Raw genomic sequence first — 24,812 nt, forward strand, 5'->3', positions numbered from 1 at the left:
GGAGGTCGCGAAGTCTGTTCCCAGCTGGTTCTCCATGCTCCTAGTGTAAACTAACACCGCATTTCACTTGGCTTTTATGTTATGTACAATGGTTAAAATGTAACAGAGAGTGCTAGTCAGCTATCTCAAACTGTTTAAATGGCAATCTTTAATCAGGCCAATCCCTTACTATGTCTGTGTTCCATGTGTTCTTTCTCAGTCTGTCATTCTATTGAGGTGCTATATATCATTGCAGATGACAACATCTTGGTCAGTTTTTTCACTCCCCACCTCTGTGCTTGAATCTTTCAACTATATCAAGTTCAGAAATCACACTCGTGCTTAAATGTTTAAAAAGGATCAAAGGTTGACAATTAATGACCACTCATCAAGGCACAAAAGGCACCTGATTAGATTCCAACATTTGTTGCACATTCTTTATCAGGAAAGACAGTAAAATAATTTATTCGCTTACTACCAGGAAAACTGGATCCCAAATTCCTTAGACCAAAGGTGATGGTATCTGGAAATGCCATGCAGGGATGGAAAGGCCCTTTTCCAAAGTAAATTTGTCCCCCCCATCTTGTTAATATAACTCAGGTGGGCTATGTAAGGGCTACTACTCTCCCCTCTAGACCTCAGGAATATCAAACAGTGCTAAAGTGGCACAGTAGCACAGCTGGTAGAGTTGCTGCCCCACAGTGCCAAAGACCCGGGTTTAATCCCGATGTTGGTTGTTATCTGTGTGGTGTTTGCACGTTCTCCCTATGGCCGCATAGGTTTCTTCCGGGTGTTCCAGTTACCTCCCACATCCCAAAGACGTGCGGGTTTGTCAATTAATTGGCCTCTGCAAATTGTCTGGAGTGTGTAGGGAGTGGACGAGAAAGTGGATCAACATAGAACTAGTATCGATGGTCGACGTTGTCTTGATGGACCAAATTGCATCTATAAACTAAACTAAACTAGGCCCAGTGGTAAGCTAGCTGAGCAGGTGTCGTGGTGAGGTGGGCTGATTGTGGGAAAGAGAATAGCATGGGCTGGGTTGAGCTTTAGTTTAGTTTAGTTTATTATTGTCACATGTACTTAGGTACATTGAAAAGCATGTGTTTGTGTGCTATCCGGTCAAGGAAAAGACTACACATAGAAACATAGAAAATAGGTGCAGGAGTAGGCCATTCAGTCTTTCGAGCCAGCACCGTCATTCAATATGATCATGGCTGATCATCCAAAATCAGTACCCCGTTCCTTATTTCTCCCCATATCTCTTGATTCCATTAGCCCTAAGAGCTATATCTAACTCTCTCTTGAAAACATCCAGTGAATTGGCCTCCACTGCCTTCTGTGGCAGAACATTTCACTGATTCACAACTCTCTGGGTGAAAAGGCTTTACCTTATCCCAGTCCTAAATGGCCTACCCTTTATTCTTAAACAGTGACCCCTGGTTCTGGACTCCCCCAGCATCAGGAACATTTTTTCCTGCATCTAGCCTGTCCAATCCCTTAAGAATTGTGTATGTTTCTATAAGATCCCCGCTCATCATTCTAAATTCCAGTGAATATAAGCCCAGTCGACCCATTCTTTCATAATACTATCTCAGTCCCACCATCCTGGGAATTAACCTGGTGAACCTACACTGCACTCCCTCAATAGCAAAAATATCCTTCCTCAAATTAGGAGACTTAATCTGCACACAATACTCCAGGTGTGGTCTCACCAGGGGCCTGTACAACTGCAGTAGGACCTCCTTGCTACTATACTCAAATCCTCTCGCTATGAAGGCCAACATGCCATTCGCTTTCTTCACTGCCTGCTGTACCTGCATGCTTACTTTCAGTGGCTGATGTGCAAGGAAATCCAGGTCTTGTTGCACTTCCCTTTTTCTTAATCTGACACCATTCAGATAATAATCTGCTTCTTGTTCTTGCCACCAAAGTGGATAACCTCACATTTATCCACATTTTCCTGCATCTGCCCACTCACCCAACCTATCCAAATCACCCTGCAGCCTTTATAGCACCCTCCTCGCTGCTCACACTGCCACCCAGCATTGTGTCATCCGCAAACATGGACATGTTACATTTAATTCCTTCGTCTAAATCATTAATATCGTTAATACATGAATGCAATCCAGCTGTCTAACGTGGAAAGCTGTCCACAACAGATATAAAATGATTTTGAGTACAGCAAACATGAACATTAAGCATGCCTAACAACTACACTGCATAACAATGGCGCAAGGTCAATGGTTTTAACCTTGGACACCAATATCTCTTTAACTCTGATATGCCACAAGCTGACAATCAGACTCAGAAAAATCACATGGAAACAATGGAAAGATGTCAGACGCTTGCAGGAGGGTATTCTCTCCTGAACTTCATTGCACCAGAATGCTGCAAAACTGATCCATGTGTGTTTGATAATGAAACTGGGTTACTAATGTGGGAGAGAACTCCATTTTCAAATTGTAAACTCGTTGCCTAGAATAGGAAAAACATCTTGGCTTCATTGTTTGTTTGACTCAAGATGGTGGATGTTTTCAGCCTGGTCAGTAATCTGGCAGATGCAGGTGGACAATGGTTTAATGGAATGGCCAAACTGGCTCAAGAAGCTGAATGGTCCATTCCTTCCTTGATCTGCTTCATAATATTGCACGATCACTGTGTTATTGGAGACTTTAAACAGGTCAACATTGGTTAAAATACTAGATAGTGCCGACAATTATTAAGTGTGTATAAAAGTTATGATATTGATCTATTCCGCATCTGAGCCTTCAATTAGGATTATGTTAAAGCTTGCAGGATTAAAAAAAGATATATACATAGTGCCTCTCATGGCTTCAGGTTATTCAAAGGACATTACAATAATACTCCTAAGTATTGTTCTTTATTCAAATTTGACAGCTTATTTGCATTAAATAGGTCACACAAAAAATCAAATGTGAATAACCAGTTGATCTACGTTGGAGCCGTTGGTTGGGAGATATATTAGTCATAGAGTCATACAGCACAGGAACAAGACCTTCGACCCAATGTGAATGCCAACCAAGATGCCCCATCTAAGCTACTCCTTGTGTTTGGCCCATAACCCTCCGCACATTTCCTCACCATGAACTTATCCAAATCTGTTATTGTACCTGCCTCAACTACCTTCTCTGGCGGCTTGTTCCAGGTGCCCTTCCTTATCTGTGCGAAAAAGTTGCCGCTCAGGTTCCCATTAAATTGGTCCCCCCCTCACCTTAAACCTATGCCATCTTGTTATTGATTCATTACCCTGGGGAAAAAGACTCTGCATTTGCCTTACCTATTCTCGTCATGATACTATATACCTACATGAGATCACACCTCAGTCTCCTGCGCTCCAAGGAATAAAGTCCTAGGCTGCCCAACATGTCCCTATTGCTCAGGCCCTGAGATCAAATACTCGTAAATCTAGACTGGTCAAATACTCGTAAATACTGGTCAAATACTCGTAAATCTAGACTGCTTAATGTTCAACCCGTCTGAAGAAGGGTTTCGGCCCGAAACGTCGCCTATTTCCTTCGCTCCATAGATGCTGCTGCACCCGCTGAGTTTCTCCAGCAATTTTGTGTACCTTCGATCTTCCAGCATCTGCAGTTCCTTCTTGAATGCTTAATGTTCATGTTTGCTGCACTCAAAATAATTTTACATCTGTTGTGGACAGCTTTCCACGGTGGATGGCTGGATTGTATTCATGTAATGTCCTTTCTTTTCATTTACAAGAATGATCCCAGGAATGAGTAAGTTAACATACGATGAGCGTTTGACGGCACTGGGCCTATATTCATTAGAGTTTAGAAGGAAGAGGGGGGAACCTCATTGAAATGTACAGAATAGCGAAAGGCTTGGATAAAGTGCAAGGTACACAAAATTGCTGGGGAAACTCAGCGGGTGCAGCAGCATCTATGGAGCGAAGGAAATAGGCGACGTTTCGGGTTGAAACCCTTCTTCAGACTGATGGGGGGTGGAGAAAGAAGGAAAAGGGGAGGAGGAGGAGGAGCCCGAGGGCGGGCGGATGGGAGGGTGGGAGGAGACAGCTAGAGGGTTAAGGAAGGGGAGGAGACAGCAAGGGCTAGCAAAATTGGGAGAATTCAATGTTAATGCCATACGGACGCAAGGTCCCCAGACGGAATATGAGGTGCTGTTCCTCCAATTTCCGCTGTTGCTCACTCTGGCAATGGAGGAGACCCAGGACAGAGAGGTCAGATTGGGAATGGGAGGGGGAGTTGAAGTGCTGAGCCACCGGGAGTTCAGGTAGGTTATTGCGGACTGAGCGGAGGTGTTCGGCGAAACGATCACCCAACCTACGCTTGGTCTCCCCGATGTAAATCAGCTGACATCTAGAGCAGCGGATGCAGTAGATGAGGTTGGAGGAGATACAGGTGAACCTTTGTCGCACCTGGAACGACTGCTTGGGTCCTTGAATGGAGTCGAGGGGGGAGGTGAAGGGACAGGTGTTGCATTTCTTGCGGTTGCAACGGAAAGTGCCCGGGGAGGGGGTGGTGCGGGAGGGAAGGGAAGAATTGACGAGGGAGTTGCGGAGGGAGCGGTCTTTGCGGAAGGCAGACATGGGGGGAGATGGGAAGATGTGGCGAGTGGTGGGGTCACGTTGGAGGTGGCGGAAATGGCGGAGGATTATGTGTTGTATTTGCCGGCTGGTGGGGTGAAAGGTGAGGACCAGAGGGACTCTGCCCTTGTTGCGAGTGCGGGGATGGGGAGAGAGAGCAGTGTTACGGGGTATGGATGAGACCCTGGTGTGAGCCTCATCTATGGTGGCGGAGGGGAATCCCCGTTCCCTGAAGAACGAGGACATTTCCGATGCCCTGGTATGGAATGTCTCATCCTGGGAACAGATGCGGCGTAGGCGGAGGAATTGGGAGTAGGGGATGGAGTCTTTACAGGGGGCAGGGTGGGAAGACGTGTAGTCCAGATAGCCATGTGAGTCAGTGGGTTTGTAATGTATGTCGGTCAGGAGTCTGTCCCCTGCGATGGAGATGGTGAGGTCAAGGAATGGTAGGGAAGTGTCGGAAATCGTCCAGGTGTATTGGAGTGCCGGATGGAAGTTGGTGGTGAAGTGGATGAAGTCAGTCAGTTGTGTGTAGGTGCAGGAGGTGGCCCCAAAGCAGTCGTCAATGTAACGGAGGTAGAGGTCGGGGATGGGGCCCTGGTACGTCTCGAACAAGGATTGTTCAACGTACCCGACAAAGAGGCAGGCGTAGCTGGGGCCCATGCGTGTGCCCATAGCTACGCCTTGTGTTTGGAGGGAATGGGAGGAGTCAAATGTAAAGTTGTTAAGGGTGAGGACCAACTCCACTAAGCGGAGGAGAGTGTCAGTGGCTGGGTATAGGTTGCTCCTCTGGTCGAGGAAGAACCGGAGGGCTCCGAGGCCATCCTGGTGGGGGATGGAGGTGTAGAGTGACCGGACATCCATGGTGAAGATGAGGGGGTGAGGGCCCAGAGAGTGGAATGCGTGGAGGCGGCGGAGAGTGTCTGAGTAGGTGGGGAGGGATTTGACCAAGGGGGATAGGATGGAGTCAAGGTATGTGGAGATGAGTTCGGTGGGGCACGAACACGCAGAGACAATGGGTCTGCCGGGAGAGCCGGGTTTGTGGATTTTGGGGAGAAGGTAAAAACGGGCCGTGCGGGGCTGGGGAACGATGAGGTTGGAAGCTTGGTCGGGCAGGGCGTGGGAATTGATGAAGTCGGTGATGGTGCTAGAAATGGTGGCCTGGTGCTCGTCAGTGGGGTCATGGTCCAAGGGTAAGTAGGAGGAGGTGTCCGAGAGTTGGCGCGTGGCCTCAGCTTTGTAGAGATCGACGCGCCAGACTACCACGGCACCTCCCTTGTCGGCTGGTTTGATGACCCAATCTGGGTTTTTGCGGAGTGATTCAATGGCAGTGCGTTCAGAGGGGGAAAGATTAGAGTGAGACAGGGGAGTGGAGAAGTTGAGGCGGTTGACGTCGCGGCGGCAGTTCTGAATAAAGAGTTCCAGAGCCGGGACTTTATGAGGGGGGTTCCACGAGGAGGGGGTGCGTTGGAGACGGGAAAAGGGGTCATCATTGGGGGGCGAGGACTCCTTCCCATGGAAGTGCGCTGTGAGGCGGAGACGACGGTAGAAGCGCTCCAAGTCATGGTGGGCGCGGAACTCATTGAGATGGGGACGGAGGGGGACAAAGGTAAGACCTCTGCTGAGGACAGACCGTTGGGTGGGGGAGAGGGGGAGGTCGGGGGGGATGGTGAACACCCGGCAGGGGTGGGAGTTGGGGCCAGAGGAAGGCAGGTGGGTAGACTGGGGACGGGGCGATGTGTGGGGGGGGGGGGGTTGTGGGTGTTGGAGGAGTGGTGGGTGGTCAGGGGGTGGGGGGGAGAGAGGGCTGTAATGTGGGTGGGGAAGAGCGGGGGTGACATGTTGGGGGGGGATGGGGGAGGGTCAGTGGAGCAGCCACTGAGGTTAGCAAGGCTGGGCAGACGGACGCTAGGACCCAGTGGAGTTAAGTCCAGGAGAGTGGGAGTAAGCAGCGTGAAGGCTCCAGGCCGAGTGCACAGTCCAGGCTCCAGGTAAGGCGACGGCTGTGGGTTGCTGGAGGGGGGTGGAGTGGCGCGGGTCACCGTACCCGATGGTCGGAGTCGAGTGGCGCGGGTCACCGGACCCGATGGTCGGAGTCCAGCGGTGGTTGAGTCGGGGTCCGCGGGCGATGCGTGGGTGGTCCCGGTGGGCGGAAGGTCGGAGGGTCGGCGGCGAGATGAATCGGGTGCGTTGCGGCGCCCATGTTGGGGGAGCCCCGGTTCGGCGGCGATGCCGGGTAGGTCGGGTCCGGCGGCGATGTCGGAGGAGTCGGCGAGGGGGAGACCACAGGAACCTGCCTGCACTCATACCATAAAGTGCATGTGGCTGGGATGTTTCCACTAATGGGAGGGTCTAGGACTAGAGGTCATACCCTCAGAATTGAAGCACGTTCTTTTAGGAAGGAGATGAGGAGGAATTTCTTTAGTCAGAGGGTGGTGAATCCGTGGAATTCTTTGCAAAAGGCTGTGGAGACAAAGTCAGTTGATATATTTAAGGTAGTGATAGATAGATTCTTGATTAGTACGGAGGTTATGTCAGAGGTTATGGGGAAAAGGCAGGAGAATGGAGTTAGGAGGGAGAGATAGATCAGCCATGATAGAATAGCAGAGTAGGCGATGGACCGAATGGCCGAATTCTACTATCACATGATCTTATGATAGCAATCTATGTGCCAAAAGCCTTCTTCAACTCTATCTTCCTGTGATGCCACTTTCAGGAATCTATGTTCTTGTACTCCTCGATCTTTCTGTTCTACAACACTGCTCCACCATTCACCTTGACAGTCCTATCCTGGTTTGACTTCCCAAAATACAACATTTCACAGTTATCTGCAATAACTCCATTAGCCATTCTTTAGCTCTCTTTCCCAGCTGATCTAGGTCCTGTTAACCATATAACCATATAACCATATAATAATTACAGCACGGAAACAGGCCATCTCGGCCCTACAAGTCCGTGCCGAACAATTATTTTCCCTTAGTCCCACCTGCCTGCACTCATACCATAACCCTCCATTCCCTTCTCATCTATATGCCTATCCAATTTATTTTTAAATGATACCATCGAACCTGCCTCCACCACTTCCACTGGAAGCTCATTCCACACCGCTACCACTCTCTGAGTAAAGAAGTTCCCCCTCATGTTACCCCTAAACTTCTGTCCCTTAATTCTGAAGTCATGTCCTCTTGTTTGAATCTTCCCTATTCTCAAAGGGAAAAGCTTGTCCACATCAACTCTGTCTATCCCTCTCATCATTTTAAAGACCTCTATCAAGTCCCCCCTTAACCTTCTGCGCTCCAGAGAATAAAGACCTAACTTATTCAACCTTTCTCTGTAACTTACTTGTTGAAACCCAGGCAACATTCTAGTAAATCTCCTCTGTACTCTCTCTATTTTGTTGACATCCTTCCTATAATTGGGCGACCAAAATTGTACACCATACTCCAGATTTGGTCTCACCAATGCCTTGTACAATTTTAGCATTACATCCCAGCTTCTATACTCAATGCTCTGATTTATAAAGGCTAGCATACCAAAAGCTTTCTTTACCACCCTATCTATATGAGATTCCACCTTCAAGGAACTATGCACGGTTATTCCCAGATCCCTCTGTTCAACTGTATTCTTCAATTCCCTACCATTTACCATGTACGTCCTATTTTGATTTGTCCTGCCAAGGTGTAGCACCTCACATTTATCGGCATTAAACTCCATCTGCCATCTTTCAGCCCATTCTTCCAAATGGCCTAAATCACTCTGTAGACTTTGAAAATCCTCTTCATTATCCACAACACCCCCTATCTTAGTATCATCTGCATACTTACTAATCCAATTTACCACACCTTCGTCCAGATCATTGATGTACATGACAAACAACAAAGGACCCAACAGATCCCTGAGGCACCCCACTAGTCACCTGCCTCCAACCCGACAAACAGCCATCCACCATTACCCTCTGGCGTCTCCCATTCAGCCGCTGTTGAATCCATCTTGCTACTCCTGCATTTATACCCAACAGTTGAACCTTCTTAACCAACCTTCCATGAGGAACCTTGTCAAAGGCCTTACTAAAGTCCATATAGACAACATCCACTGCTTTACCCTCGTCAATTTCCCTAGTAACCTCTTCAAAAAATTCAAGAAGATTAGTCAAACATGACCTTCCAGGCACAAATCCATGTTGACTGTTCCTAATCAGAACTGTAATTATTGATAGGCATCTTCACTATCTACAATACCACCTAATTTAGTGTCATCTGCAAACTAACTCATCATGTCTTGTACGTCCTCATCCGAATCTTTGAGAGATGACAAACTGCAATGGTCCAGCACCAATCCCTGAGGCACACCAGTATTCATAGGCCTCGTACAAAAAGCAACCTTCCAGCACCACCCTCTGATTCCTAGCATGAAGCTACCTCTCCCTCGACCCCATGCGATCTAACCTTCTAGAATAGCCACCATGTAGAACGTTAACTAAGCCCTTGCTGAAGTAAATTAGACTATGTCTACTTGATGCCTATCAAGGACTTATGTCTCAGCAGGATTTGGAAAAACTTGTCCATGCATTTACCTTCAGCAGGCTCGACTACTGTAACAGTGTCTTTACAGGTCTCCCTAAAAATTCGATCAAACAGCTGCAGTTAATTCAGAACGCTGCTGCTCGAGTCCTCACTAAGACCAAAAAAGTAGATCACATTACTCCAGTTCTGAGGTCTTTACACTGGCTTCCTGTCTTTCAAAGAATTGATTTTAAAATACTACTGTTGGTTTACAAAGCACTGAATGGTTTAGGGCCAAAATACATTTCTAATCTTCTGCTTAGCTACGAAGCACCCAGACCTCTCAGATCGTCTGGGACAGGTCTGCTCTGTGTCGCCAGAGTCAGAACTAAACATGGCGAGGCAGCATTTAGTTTTTATGCACCACATATCTGGAACAAACTCCCAGAAAACTGCAGGTCTGCTGCAACTCTCAGCTCTTTTAAATCTAGACTGAAGACTTTTCTGTTTGCCGCTGCCTTTCAGTAAACAATACCATTTATTAATTACCTATATTGCACTGTAACTTCTATTCCTGGTTTTATTCTATTTTAAATATTTTATTTGATTGCTTTTAATTTTGTAATTATTTTATCTGAATAATCTAATAATTGTTTTACATCTAAATGTCATTTCATATGTGTTTCTTTCCAATGCTTATAATGTTTTATGTAAAGCACTTTGAATTACATTGTTGTTGAAAGGTGCTATACAAATAAACTTGCCTTGCCTTGCCTTGCCTTACCTGCCCTTGTTCATTTTTGGATACTTCAAAAAAACATTAAAGCATGTTCCCTCAGTGTATTGGCATTAATGTTTTTACACCAAAGCGTGTTCTCCAGTCTTTCATATCCTTCCAAGAAGCTTAATTGAATGTGTGCTCCTTTCTGTCAGTAATTCCTTGCTGTATAACCCCTGCTTCAGAGTAATTAGGTAGGTCTACACCCCACACCTTATACAGGGTGATTGAAGTAACAGGACAGGAGAGGGCACAACAACTTTCTGCCCAACAAACAAACAAGTTGCTGGAGAAACTCAGAAAGTCGAGCAGAGGGAGGTTGTGAGGGGGAAGAAATGTTGTCATCTTGAGTTGACCCCTTGCATCAGGACCTGTTGCTTTACCCACTGACCTACTGAGTTCCTCGAGCAGTATTGTCGTTTTCCAGATTCCAGCATCTGCAGTCTCTTGTGTCCCCATCACAAACTGGCTCTGACATTGAACCCCATTGGGATTCCACCAACAAGCAAGAGTAACAAATGCAGTGGCTTCTGTTACTGATGTTCCAGAATTAGACCACGTCTCAGTCACTCCATTATTGACTTTTGTGAGACCAGGTAATCTTTATGTGAGACCAGGTAATCTTTGACATTTCAGGTGCAAGAAGCTTCAGATGTTGAAACATAAAGCAAAAAACAATGTGCGGGAGGAATAGCACATAAAGTTACCGCCCCAACTTACAGCGCCAGAGACCCGAGTTCGCTCCTGTCTATGGGTGCTGTCTGTACGGAGTTTGTACATTCTCCCTGCGACCACGTTGATTTTCTTTGGGTACTCTCACACTCAAAGACGTACAGGTAATTTCCTCTCACAAGCAAAGATGTACATGTTTGTACGTTATTGGCTTCTGTAAGTTGTGAATTGTCCCTAGTGTGTAGGATAATGCTAGTGTATGGATGATTACAGGACAGCACGGACTCAATGGGCTGAAGGACCTGTTTCCACACTGTATGTCTAAAGTCGAAGTCTAACCTCAGGGGGTCATGAAGCACCTGTGGCGGGAAATGGACAAGTGACACAGCTAGGTCAGGGGTCCAATGCCTGAGGCAAGGTGGTATGAACGATGTCCATGGTGTCCATGACCACACTACCCCAGTAATAACCCCTTTTGTGGTTATGACGTAGTTCGGGAAGATTTATTTAGAAACAACTAGACTAAATGGGACCCGTTGGGTCCCTGTCACGCCGGCGGCCTGGTCCCCCAATGCAACCCTCTCCCCAACGCAATATTCCACCACTCACCCGTTCCCTCAACGCAACCCGTTCCCCCAACGCACCATTCCACCACTCACGCCTATCCCCCTCCCATCAAATCCATCCCTCCCTGTCCCCCTCTCCCTCTACGCCCCCCTCTACCCACTTGCCAATCACCCCAGACCCCTTCTACCCCCCTCCCTACCCCACTGCATTCCACTACCCCTCTACCCCATCCCTCCCTCTCTTTCCTCCCTCATTCCTATCCTCCCCCCTCTCTCCCTCCCCCCTCCCTCCCTCATCCCTCTCTCCCCTCTCAATTGTCAATAGTCAATAGTGAATTTTATTCGTCACATACACCCGAAGGTGCAGTGAATTAAAAACGAACACACAATACACAATAAGATTTAACACAAACATCCACCACAGCATTCTTCACTGTGGTGGAAGGCACAAAGTTCAGTCAGTCCACCTCCTTGTTCACCCATGGTCGGGGCCATAAACCTCCACAGTCGCCGCTAGGCTTCAGGATGTGGTAGGCCGCAGGCCAGCGGTCAGAGATCTTCTCTGGATATTCCTGGTGAGGGCTCCGGTTCCAGATGGTAAGTCCACGCCGCGCCTGCGGCTAGAAGCTCCGTAGACCGCGGCTTCAGGATGTTATAGGCTGCGGGACAGCGGTAGGAGCTCTTCTCCGGGGATCCCCGACGAGGCTCCACAGCTCCACAGACCGCGGCTTCCGGATGTAACAGTCCGCGGGCCAGCAATCGGAGCACTCTCTTCTGGCGACCGCGGCAAGGGCTCGCCCTCTCCGCGATGAAAAGTCCACGCTGCGCCCGCTGCTGAAACTCTGGGCCCGACTCCGGGAAAGGCCGCATTTGTGAATCCCAAAATCCGCGCGTCACTGTCTACGCCACCACTTCTCACCACGCGTCATGACGTGCGCGTCGTGCGTCGTGAAGCGTAAATGACTCGCAAACAACGCCCAAGTGGGACTGGCCCTTTAATTTCCAAAGCAGAACACAGCGATTATGTGCACGAAGGAACTGCAGATACTGGTTTAAACCAAAAGATAGACACAAAAAGCTGGAGTAACTCAGCGGGACAGACAGAGAAGGAATGGGTGACGTTTATGGTTGAGACTGGATCTCGACCCGAAACGTCACCCATTCCTTCTCTCCAGAGATGCTGCCTGTCCCGCTGAGTTACTCCAGCTTTTTGTGTCACACAGTGATTATGTGCCTTACATCACACTGAACATAATGATAAACTCAACCATTAAGTGTTACATGCATTGTAAACTTATTGGATTATATTAAGGTTGAATCGATTTTTTAAATTAAGAATGTGAAAAAAGTGAGAGCTTTTCATTTATATAGGCCCTGTTAAAACCCACGCGGTCACAGGGAGAATGTACAAAGTCCGTACAGACAGCACCTGCGGTCAGGATCGAACCCGGGTCCCTGGCACTGTAAGTCAGCAACTCTACCGTTGTGCCACTGTGCCGCCCTAATAAGTACTTTTCAATCATACTCACAGTGTAGAATAGAAAACCTGGCCATTTTATACTTTATACTTAGCACACACTCAAGAAAACCATGTTATAAAGACCAGATAATGGCCCTGAAATTCAATCGCGGCAGTGGTTGATTTTTTTTATGCTGCATGAATACATTGAGATTTTTAAATTTAGTACTTGATAAATATGACTTTGAATCGTGTGTTTCTGGGTACAGATGACATCAATTCATGTGCAGTGTCCAACTGATGCCTCCTCTGTTGAATGATTCAGACATGGAATTATTGCCCACATGTAGGAGTGTAAACCTTAAAAACAAATCCCATGCATATTGTTTAAAGTGGCCACCAGTTAATTCAAACTTGGCCAGGGATTTACTTTGCAAGAATTAATTGCAATCAATGGATGAGTGCTTACCTGAGATCCATCTATGATTACTACATACCAATATTACTAATACCCGGGCTTCCCTGCCAATGGATTATTCCAAGCAACATCGTCGACATATACCACATACCTGTAATAGCCATCAGCTTATTAAACAGTACAACCTCCAATAAGCTCTGACCTACATAGACCATTATTATTATTATTGCACTATTATTGTTTGTTTGATTTTATGTGTACGTATGTGTGCGTGTGTGTATATATATGTTTTTCTCTCTCTATATATACTGTAAATACACACATACTTTACAACAACAAAATATATATATATGTATGTGTGTGTTAAAACGCACTCTGAACTTTTTCTCGTTTATCAACTTGTTTACTGTGTATTATGTTTACATATTCTGTTGTGCTGCTGCAAGTAAGAATTTCATTGTTCTATCTGGGACATATGACAATAAAACACTCTTGATTTTTGATTCTTATCCCGTCGGCACTTTACTGAAGCTTTAGGTTATTCTAAATGTGCTCAATTCCAGGAAGGAGATCACCCTTCCAAGTGAGCAACTGGCAGCAAGCACTTTGCAAAGATTGTGGTCTTCTTAAAAATTCCAGGAAATGATAGACCGTTCATGTGGTCTGGGAAATATTAATGTAGTGTGAAAGCAATCACTCCCTGAATGTGTAGAAAGCATTCATCCACCAAGATACCATATCAGCATAGTTTGCATGATGCATCACCCTGATGCAGTCAGCTAAGCCTGCTGTTGTTCAATGATGGCTGAAAATGTCTTGCAGGATCTGTCATGTTGTTGCACTCCTGGGGTAGATCTCAAGGAGATATGCATCCCACCCAGTGAGCAGCACGCCCAGACACTCCCAGTGAGCAGTGGGCTGGGACACTCCCAGAATTAAAGGACGTTCCTTTAGGAGGGAAATGAGGAGGGCGATTAATCTGTGGAATTCTTTGCCACAGAAGTCTGTGGAGGTCAAGTCAATGGATATATTTAAGGCAGCGATAGATAGATTCTTGATTAATACGGCTATCAGAGGTTATGAGGTGAAGGCAGGAGATTGGGGTTAGGAGGGAGAGATATATCAGCTATAATTGAATGACAGAGTAGGGGCCATTGATGGGCTTAATGGCCTAATTCTACTCCTATCACTTATGACCTTATGAACTCAATGTGCACTGACCAGTATTCCTCCTTCAACCATGAACAGTTTTTCTGGTACTATTCCCTCTATGACACCTGTGTGTACAAAAGGGCTTCAATGAACATAAGGTATTTCGGGGTGTTTTGAAAGTTCTATATAACTAAATTTCCAAATCGAATGTTCTATCTTAAGGCAAGCCAATCCTTCAGCATATTTGCGTCAGCATATTTAAATCAAGACATGTGGTTTTAAACAGTTTATCGCAATAATGTTACCTAACAAACTGCCTCACATTTTTATATGGTTGAATAAAGTCTGTGGTCTTTAAATACTGATATATTTATCTATGTAAATTGATAGACAGCTGGTAAATATTATTTAACATTAATCTTGATTATATTTAAAATGTATCAGATTACTGAACAGAGACACAGTGCAATGTTTTGGTATACACTCCTGGAGTTGCTATGTGCCCTTTTTGCAAACTCATGTCAATCATAGCTTTAACTCTTCTCACACTATGGCTGGTCCTCACATCTTATCTGGCGGGGGGACTGCCGAGAAGGAAGGGGGTCCCAGTGGGGGAGGGCCACCGAGAATGAGATGGGACCTACCGTGGGAGGGCCACCAAGAACAAAGGAGACCAATATCAAAGAAAGCCACCGAATATCAAGGGGGACCCAGCAAAGGAGGGCCATCGAGAAGGAAGGTGGGCCCGGCATTGGAGGAGGGGGAGTGCTACTGCCACATGCTGCGGCAGGCAGTAGATAGGACTGTTCGGTGAACTGTCGTAACTTAGTCGGCGCCAAAATGTGGCGACACTTGTGTATTGCCTAGGTGAAGTCTGCTACATGATTTTACCAGGCTGCATGCAAAACAAAGCATTTTTCTGTATCTCGATACATGTGACAATAAAGTATCATTGAATCATGGAATCATCAAGTGAAGTGGCCTGGAATTTGCACTGGATAGACCATCACTTATTTACACATATTTACACATCTGGCAATGACATTCATGAAAGTCCACCCTAAAAATGTTCACAAGCTCTTTGTTTTTCACAAATTACGTTACATAGTAATTTTTTACCATCTGGATATACAGTTATGTGCTTTGCTAAAACACACCACCAGTCATTCTGGAAAGGAAAGTGTGGAAATCTTTATATTTCCTGATAACATTTTATATTTTCAAATACTATTTTCTCCCCACCTTAGTAATCTGATGATAGACAACAAAATAACCATATAACCATATAACAATTACAGCACGGAAACAGGCCATCTCGGCCCTACAAGTCCGTGCCGAACAATTATTTTCCCTTAGTCCCACCTGCCTGCACATACCATAACCCTCCATTCCCTTCTCATCCATATGCCTATCCAATTTATTTTTAAATGATACCAACGATCCTGCCTCCACCACTTCCACTGGAAGCTCATTCCACACCGCTACCACTCTCTGAGTAAAGAAGTTCCCCCTCATGTTACCCCTAAACTTCTGTCTCTTAATTCTGAAGTCATGTCCTCTTGTTTGAATCTTCCCTATTCTCAAAGGGAAAAGCTTGTCCACATCAACTCTGTCTATCCCTCTCATCATTTTAAAGACCTCTATCAAGTCCCCCTTAACCTTCTGCGCTCCAGGGAATAAAGACCTAACTTATTCAACCTTTCTCTGTAACTTAGTTGTTGAAACCCAGGCAACATTCTAGTAAATCTCCTCTGTACTCTCTCTATTTTGTTGACATCCTTCCTATAATTGGGCGACCAAAATTGTACACCATACTCCAGAATTGGTCTCACCAATGCCTTGTACAATTTTAACATTACATCCCAGCTTCTATACTCAATGCTCTGATTTATAAAGGCCAGCATACCAAAAGCTTTCTTTACCACCCTATCTATATGAGATTCCACCTTCAAGGAACTATGCACAGTTATTCCCAGATCCCTCTGTTCAACTGCATTCTTCAATTCCCTACCATTTACCATGTACGTCCTATTTTGATTTGTCCTGCCAAGGTGTAACACCTCACATTTATCAGCATTAAACTCCATCTGCCATCTTTCAGCCCATTTTTCCAAATGGCCTAAATCACTCTGTAGACTTTGGAAATCCTCTTCATTATCCACAACACCCCCTATCTTGGTATCATCTGCATACTTACTAATCCAATTTACCACACCTTCGTCCAGATCATTGATGTACATGACAAACAACAAAGGACCCAACACAGATCCCTGAGGCACCCCACTAGTCACCTGCCTCCAACCCGACAAACAGCCATCCACCATTACCCTCTGGCGTCTCCCATTCAGCCACTGTTGAATCCATCTTGCTACTCCTGCATTTATACCCAACAGTTGAACCTTCTTAACCAACCTTCCATGAGGAACCTTGTCAAAGGCCTTACTAAAGTCCATATAGACAACATCCACTGCTTTACCCTCGTCAATTTCCCTAGTAACCTCTTCAAAAAATTCAAGAAGATTAGTCAAACATGACCTTCCAGGCACAAATCCATGTTGACTGTTCCTAATCAGACCCTGTTTATCCAGATGCTTATATTTATTATCTCTAAGTATCTTTTCCATTAATTTGCCCACCACTGAAGTCAAACTAACAGGTCTATAATTGCTAGGTTTACTCTTAGAACCCTTTTTAAAAACAATGGAACAACATGCGCAGTACGCCAATCCTCGGGGACTATTCCCGTTTCTAATGACATTTGAAATATTTCTGTCATAGCCCCGGCTATTTCTACACTAACTTCCCTCAATGTCCTAGGGAATATCCTGTCAGGACCTGGAGACTTATCCACTTTTATATTTCTCAAAAGTGTCAGTACTTCTTTTACTTTGAAACTCATAGTATCCATAGCTACTCTACTAGTTTCCCTTACCTCACATAATTTAATATCCTTCTCCTTGGTGAATACCGAAGAAAAGAAATTGTTCAATATCTCCCCCATCTCTTTTGGCTCTGTAGATAGCTGTCCACTCTGTCTCTCCAATGGACCAATTTTATCCCTTGTTATCCTTTTGCTATTAATATAGCTGTGGAAACCCTTTGGATTACTGCCGGAGTAACTCAGCATTCTGGAGAAAAGGATGATTCTGGTGGGAACCAGTTATTCAGATCCATCTCTGGAGAAAAGGAATAGGTGACATTGTGGGTCGGAACCCTTCTTCAAACTTTTCTCCAGAGATGCTGTCCGACCCGCTGAGTTACCCCAGCATTTTGGGGCTATAATTAGATCTAATATTAAGTTGACCTCACTTTAAGTGGACCTCACCTATCTTGTGAATGCTCGGTACAGGTTATCACTGGCCACAACCCTGCCTATAAAATTAAAGCACATGTCATCCAGGTATGTGTTACATCCAATTCCCACCATTTGTCATAGACACCACATGTCCAGCCAGCTCCACGTATTAGAATGCTATTTAACCCGGAGGAAAATAACAAATGTCACAGCCTAATTGCACTAAGCAATCAGTTTTCTAGTGCATTAAATTTCAAGGTCTCTGCAAACGTTGCTCTTTGTTGCAGGAATTCTACACGGCATAATAAACTATAATTAATGTTTAGCAACGTCTGGTCCTAAAGAACATATTTTATATGCAATATTCTTTTGAATAAACACTTCAAATTTGAATAGGTTCCAAAGTTATAATGACTTCCTTTCTGTTAAAGTTCTTGCATTATTCCACTGCTACCCTGACCGTCATGGGAAAGTTCTAATCTTTATTCTGTGTTCTATAAAATGTTTGCTAACATTTCCTGGTTTGCTTCTTTGAGAATTCGACAATGCTCTTGGCTGCTTGGCACTTTGATGATAATAATAATAATAATGGATGGGATTTATATAGCGCCTTTCTAATACTCAAGGCGCTTTACATCGCATTATTCATTCACTCCTCAGTCACACTCGGTGGTGGTAAGCTACTTCTGTAGCCACAGCTGCCCTGGGGCAGACTGACGGAAGCGTGGCTGCCAATCTGCGCCTACGGCCCCTCCGACCACCACCAGTCACTCACACACATTCACACACATTCACACACAGGCAAAGGTGGGTGAAGTGTCTTGCCCAAGGACACAACGACAGTATGCACTCCAAGCGGGATTCGAACCGGCTACCTTCCGGTTGCCAGCCGAACACTTAGCCCATTGTGCCATCTGTCGTCCCAATGATACAACAGTTGTCAAAGTTCTCCTGGAGTTTGTGCGTTCTCCTTGTGACCGCGTGGGTTTTCTCCGGGTGCTCTGGTTCCTCACTCCAAAGACGTACAGGATTATACGTTAATCGGCTGATGTATATTGTCCATAGTATGTAGGATAGAACCAGTGTATGGGTAATTGCTGGTTGGAACGAACTGGGTGGGTGCTACATACAGTGAAAAATAGCAATTGTGGGAAAGACAAGTAGTACTAACTCTCACTGCCAACATTATTTAGCTGTTACCAATATCTGCTGCATTTCCTCTCAGACACAAAGCCAATCTGCTCAGTCTGCCTCTGCCTTAAAGCCCAATCCACAATCAAATCTTTCTTCTATTTCTTTTTTCTACCTTTTGCTAATGGTACCCACCTTCTGCTCATCTTCACTGCCCTGCTGATTGGTTAGGTTCCCAAACCTTGTCCCTCCATCTCTCCGCCTGCTGTCATCCTTCACCCCCTACCCATTCAGTAATTCAGAATGAAGGAGATTTGGAAGCCTTGGGCAAATTGAATTGTTACTTTCTTTATTTTTACGGAGAGGAGAACAATCTGCGCATGCGCGGTTTAAGATTTTTTTTAAAGCCGACTGACTGCCTACCCTGAGTAATTACTCACGGTACGGTGGTGCCAGATGATTACCATGGCTTTCTTGTGAGGATCCTCGATTGATCATTGATTTAACAACCCATTGATTTGCATTGAACTAGACCTGCCACAAGATAAGATATTGGTTCATTGTGCACACCGCTGCAGTATGTTCCAAACAATCCTTTACTGTTCCGAGAAAGCTACTTACAACTGAAAAGCTTTTGCAGGCATTTCGAGTGCCTGGAACAACCTTCCTATAGCAAGCAGCCACTGCAGCTCAAACTAGATAGTTGCGTAGACCATGCATACCATTCTTATCCTGGCAACGTGGATTTTGTTGAACATTCAGGTGCCACTAGTTACTGGCATTTATGAACATCAGTGACATGGTAAATTTGACCACGTTTTAATCAATTATACGTAATCATGAATTTGAGTTTGGATGGAATTTTCGGCCATAATTACTACGTACAGTGAAAAATAACATTTTTGGGAAAGACAAATGCTATATAACTCTCACTGCCAAAATTCTTTAGCCGTCACCAATGTCTGCTGCATTTCCTCTCAGACACCATGCCAATCTGCTCAGTAGGCCTCTGCCTCCGAGACTAATCCACAATAAATTTTTTCTTCTATTTCTTTCTCCTACCTTTTGCCAATGGCACCCACCTTCTGCTGACTGTTCACTGCCCTGCTGATTGGCATTGCTATAGGCTCCCAAACCTTCTCCTCCCACTCACCACCTTCCTTTCAATCCTTCACCAAGAAGAACCTTCCCTCCATCCAATCCTCCTTTCCTATCCAAACTTGTTCAATTCCAAACTTGTTCCTTGAAGGTGGCATGACAGGTAGACAGGGTGGTCAAAAAGGCTTTTGGCGTGTTGGCTTTCAGCAGTCAGAGTATTGAGTATGTTCAAGAAGGAACTGCAGATGCTGGAAAATCGAAGGTAGACAAAAGTGCTGGAGAAACTCAGCGGGTGCGGCAGCATCTATGGAGCGAAGGAAATAGGCAAAGTTTCGTGCCGAAACCCTTCTTTAGAGTATTGAGTATAGAAGTTGGGAGGAAATGTTGCAGTTGTATAAGACGTTGGTGAGGCCACATTTAGAGATTTGTGTTCAGTTCTGTTCTGTGAGTTCTACCAGTTATAGGAAAGATGTTGTCAAGCTGGAAAGGATTACAGAGAAGTATTACGAGGATGTTGCCAGGTCTCAAGGGTCAGAGCTATAGGGAGGGGTTGAGTAGGCTGGGTCTCTATTTCTTGGAGTGCAGGAGGATGAGAGGTGATCTTATAGGGGTGTATAAAATCATGAGAGGAATAGATCGGGTTGACACAGTGTCATTTGCCCAGAGTAGGGGAATCGAGAACCAGAGGACACAGGTTTAAGGTGAAGGGGAAAGGTTTAATAGGAATCTGATGGGTAATTTTTCTCACACAAGGGGTGGTGGGTGTATGGAACAAACTGCCAGAGGAGGTAGTTGAGACAGGGACTATTGCAATGTTTAAGAAATAATTAGGTACATGGATAGGACAGATTAGAGGGATATGGGTCAAACGCAGGCAGGTGGGACAAGTGTAGATGGGACAGTGTGAGCAGGCTGGGCCGAAGGGCCTGTTTCCATGCTGTGTGACTCCATGACTATCCATGACATTCTTGAATCCTTCCAATCATCACTGACAATAAATAATAAACCTCATGAGAGAGAGTATGAGGCACAAGAACCTCCTCTTTAAACCCTTTGGTGTACTCACCCATATTCTTCTTCAACACTTATTCTTTATTTCCAATTCAGTTCTATTTTTTTTGTCTCCCTTCACTAATCCAATCAAAAACATGGCAAATCTTACCAATGACTTCTCTTTCCTTATCTCCATTCCTATATTGGAGTCCCCCAGGGATCTCCTCGGTGTGTGGCTCAAAGGTATAATTATCCTCTGGCCTTGTGCCAATATCCACGTATTTGCTGACAACACCCAGAACTCCCTATCAACAATGCTTTAGTCTCAAAATGCCTGCACAGTGGTGTGTGTGCTGCTGTTACCACCACAAATTCTTGCCATTAATTGTATTCCCTTCAGTGGTAATTGCATTATGTTACCACAAGCAGCTCTTGATCGCAAAGCTAAGGTTCGGACCCTATATTCCAACTCCAAATAACTGTTGATCTCTTTCCCATGTTTAGTATAACGTTTAGAAATGCAACATCGTATTTGGCCCTTGGCTCCACATGTCGACCATCGATCACCCGTTCACACTAGTTCTATGTTATCCCACTTTCTCATCCACTCCCTACACACTAGGGGAAAAGTACAGGGGCCAATTAACCTACACACTAGGGGAAAAGTACAGGGGCCAATTAACCTACACACTAGGGGAAAAGTACAGGGGCCAATTAACCTACACACCCACACTTCTTAATCCAGCACTTTGGGTCTTTTTTTTGTAAACCAACATTTTCAGTTCCTTGTGTCTACTAATATTTTCATGTTTAGTTCATTGTTGTCACATTATTCTTTCAAGAAGTGCATTCAGTTTGTTTTCCTTGTTAGATATGCTTTCTAAAAATATAAAATATAATAACGATTATGATTAATTGTTACCAATAACTTCTTAGAAAAACTATTACGGTTCGCAATACCAATACCTCCAATTCCAGGAATAACTTTTTACCAGTTACGTATTTTACAATAGATCCCTGTGCTGGTGCTGGTGAAAATTAGTTCACTAGTTTATGCAGTTGCTCATATTTCTTCAAAGCAGCTCCACATTACTGTAAAATGTCAATGAGATTTGTGAACCAGATAAAGAGTTCTGGTGCAGAGAAGTAAGACAGTCAGCCCCATCTAAAGTGGCATTTTTAAACATTCAATTGGTAAATTGAGGAGCTTTTGATCAATAACTTGGTTCTTGGTTCTTGGTTTCTTGGTCCTCCAAAATATTCCAAATGGAATTTAAACTGGAGGTGGTGGAGGGAGGACTTAAGCCAGAAAGGGTTATTGGGAAGAAAGAGCTACTTTAAATTTAGTTGCATCTAGTTGGGTAACTATAGTAGGGTGGAGATTATTCCATGCTTTAATTGTGTGGGGGAAGAACGAATTGCTGTACACATCTGTCTTTGTAGCTGGGATCACAAATTGGATCGAATGCCCTCGTCTGCTCCTAATTGGTTTGGGTTTGGTGTAGGTCTTGTAATCTATGTCGAGCTGACCATTTAACATTTTGTAAAAACAGGTCAAACGGTGAGCTTCACGTCTGTCTTGGAGAGGGTTCCACCCCAGAGAATTCAGAAGTTTGGTGACACTCGCTTCTCTCTCATAGGTGTTAGTAACAAATCGAGCTGCCTGTCTTTGGACACGTTCGATGGAAGAAATGTTTTTATTTGTGTAATCTTGTTCACCTTGATAGGTGCATTAAAAGTAAACTATTCTAGTAACCAAGGTACTTATGAAACATAATAGTAAAGTGTGATGCATGAAAGGACAAGGTTACCACTATTCACACAACCATGTCACTCTACATGTAATAGCACAGTAAGTAAATAATAGCCCCAAAGGTAATTTTACTGCACCTATTTACTTTAGGAGTTTCCTCTTCATTGTGGCCTTTTGGAACAAGGATGAGGTTTAATTCTTAGTGATATTGTGTCAACAGTGAGTTAAGCTGCAACTCTTAGTCTCATCACAACAATGATGGACACCGCCGTCCTTTCTAGAAAATACGTGCAAGGCCGTCCAAATAATCTCATATAGTTCACAAATTAAATAATTGGTCAATGCATCCCACATTCATGGGCAGAGTTCTGCCTAGAAATTAATGTTCTTTCTAGGCAGAACATAGAACATAGAATAGTACAGCATAGGAACAGGCATGCCAAGACCATCTCTTATCAACCTGCACATAATCCATATCCCCCCATTCCCTACATATCCATATGCCTATCCAAAAGTCTCTTCAATGCCACTATCATATCCGTCTCGACCACAAACCTCAACAGCACGTTCCAGGTGCTCATCATCCTCTGTGTAAAAAGTTACCCCACATACCTCCTTTAAACTGTTCCCCTCTCACCTTGAAGCTATGCTCTATGCTATTAGATTTTTCCATTCTGGGAAAAAGGTTCTGACTGTTTACCTTTTCTAAGCCGCTCATAATTTGATATATTTCTGTCAAGACTTAAGTAGTATAAAAGATTGTGAATTGGAAGGATAAGAAAAGACCAAGAATTCTCCAGGTTTGAAGTCCCAGGCAGGTCATATTGGAAAATTTAACCCAGAAACTAGATCTTTTAGTACCATCTTTCATGTACAAAATGGCAATTTTACCCAGAGTAGATAGTACTTGAAATCAATTGCAGGTTAATTAGAACCCATCAGGAAAATGGATGGAACGAAGGAGATAGAAAAGTTAGTGATGTGGTGTCAGCACAACCAGCTTTCCCTCAATGCCAACAAGACGAGGCAGCTAGTTATTGACTTCAGGAAGCGTGATGTAAACAAGATCAATGGTGCCGAAGTGAAAATGGTTGAGAACTTCAGGTTCCTTGGCATTAATGTTATGATCCGTGTGGACTAACCATCTAGATAAGACAACAACGCCTCTGCTTTTGAGGAGACGGAGGAAATTTAGCATGTCTCCAATGACCTAAACAAACTTCAACAGATGCACCAGAGTAAGCATACTGGCAGCTTTCTTCACAGCTTGGTTTGGGAACAACTCTGCCCAAGACAGCAACAAAATTGCACACATACCAGACTCCCCACCATTGACTTTTCCCACACTTCCACGGAAAAGCAGCCAATATAATCAAAGTCTTGTCCACCCTGTCACTCTTTCTTTCCCCTGCTCCCACCAGGCAAATGATGCAGTACCTTGAAAGCATGCATGACTAGATTCAGGAACGACTCCTTCCCTCCCCTCTGTTATCAAGCTTCTGAACAGTCCTTCCGTATGTTAGGGCACTGTCTAATTCATCTCGACCCCATTGTGGACATTGCACTTTGTCAATGGAACTACTGTGTGATAATGTCGAGTTCTATATTTCTATATGCATTCTATATGCATAGTTTTATGTAGAAGTAGTGGTAATGGCCATTTTTTAACTAAATAAATAAACAAATTCATAAATAAAAAGGGGAAAGGAAATGAGGAACCAGACATGTGTTGTTCAAAGTTTAGGTAATTCCGAGCACTGAACTGTCGCAGATCCAAGGAATGAGAATTTGGAAGCTACCACGGAAATGGACTGTCAAATGCATGTTGGACTCAGTGAAATAAGATGCCATGGAAGAATTTAATTTATTGCTATACATGTAAGTGCCTGTACATATGTGTTTTGTAAACAAAGGGGGATGTTATGGGAATAGCGCCATAGTGCAGTACCGATGACGCATATACCCATGAGGACGGAGCCAAGATGGATCCTGAATAAAAATGGCTGAACCCAAGGCTCGAGTGTAAAGCTTCTGTTAATTAGTTGTGAAGCTGCAATGGAGCAGTTTACAGTAAGGAAACACAATATTAAAACAGCCATATATTTCCCTTTGCTTTATTTATTGTACTTGAGTTTGACTACATTGTATTTATGTTCAGTATTTGATATGATTGAACAGCATGCAAAACAAAGCATTCACTGTACCTCGGTACATGTGACAATATTAAACCTAAACCTAAACCTCTTTTCTGCACAGTTCACCTTGCCTCTGAAGTTATCCATTACTTCATGGCTTTGCCTAAAATGTAGATTTTGGGTGCATGCAATGAACTGAAAGGCCATCTCTCATCACAGAAGAGCTCAGAGTGCACCAAGCTTCTTTGTCGTAGATGGCCTTTCAGGCTAGATGTTCAGGAAGAATGTTCCCGATG

This window comes from Amblyraja radiata, chromosome 24 (genome assembly GCF_010909765.2).
Source record: "Amblyraja radiata isolate CabotCenter1 chromosome 24, sAmbRad1.1.pri, whole genome shotgun sequence".
Classification (NCBI taxonomy): domain Eukaryota; kingdom Metazoa; phylum Chordata; class Chondrichthyes; order Rajiformes; family Rajidae; genus Amblyraja; species Amblyraja radiata.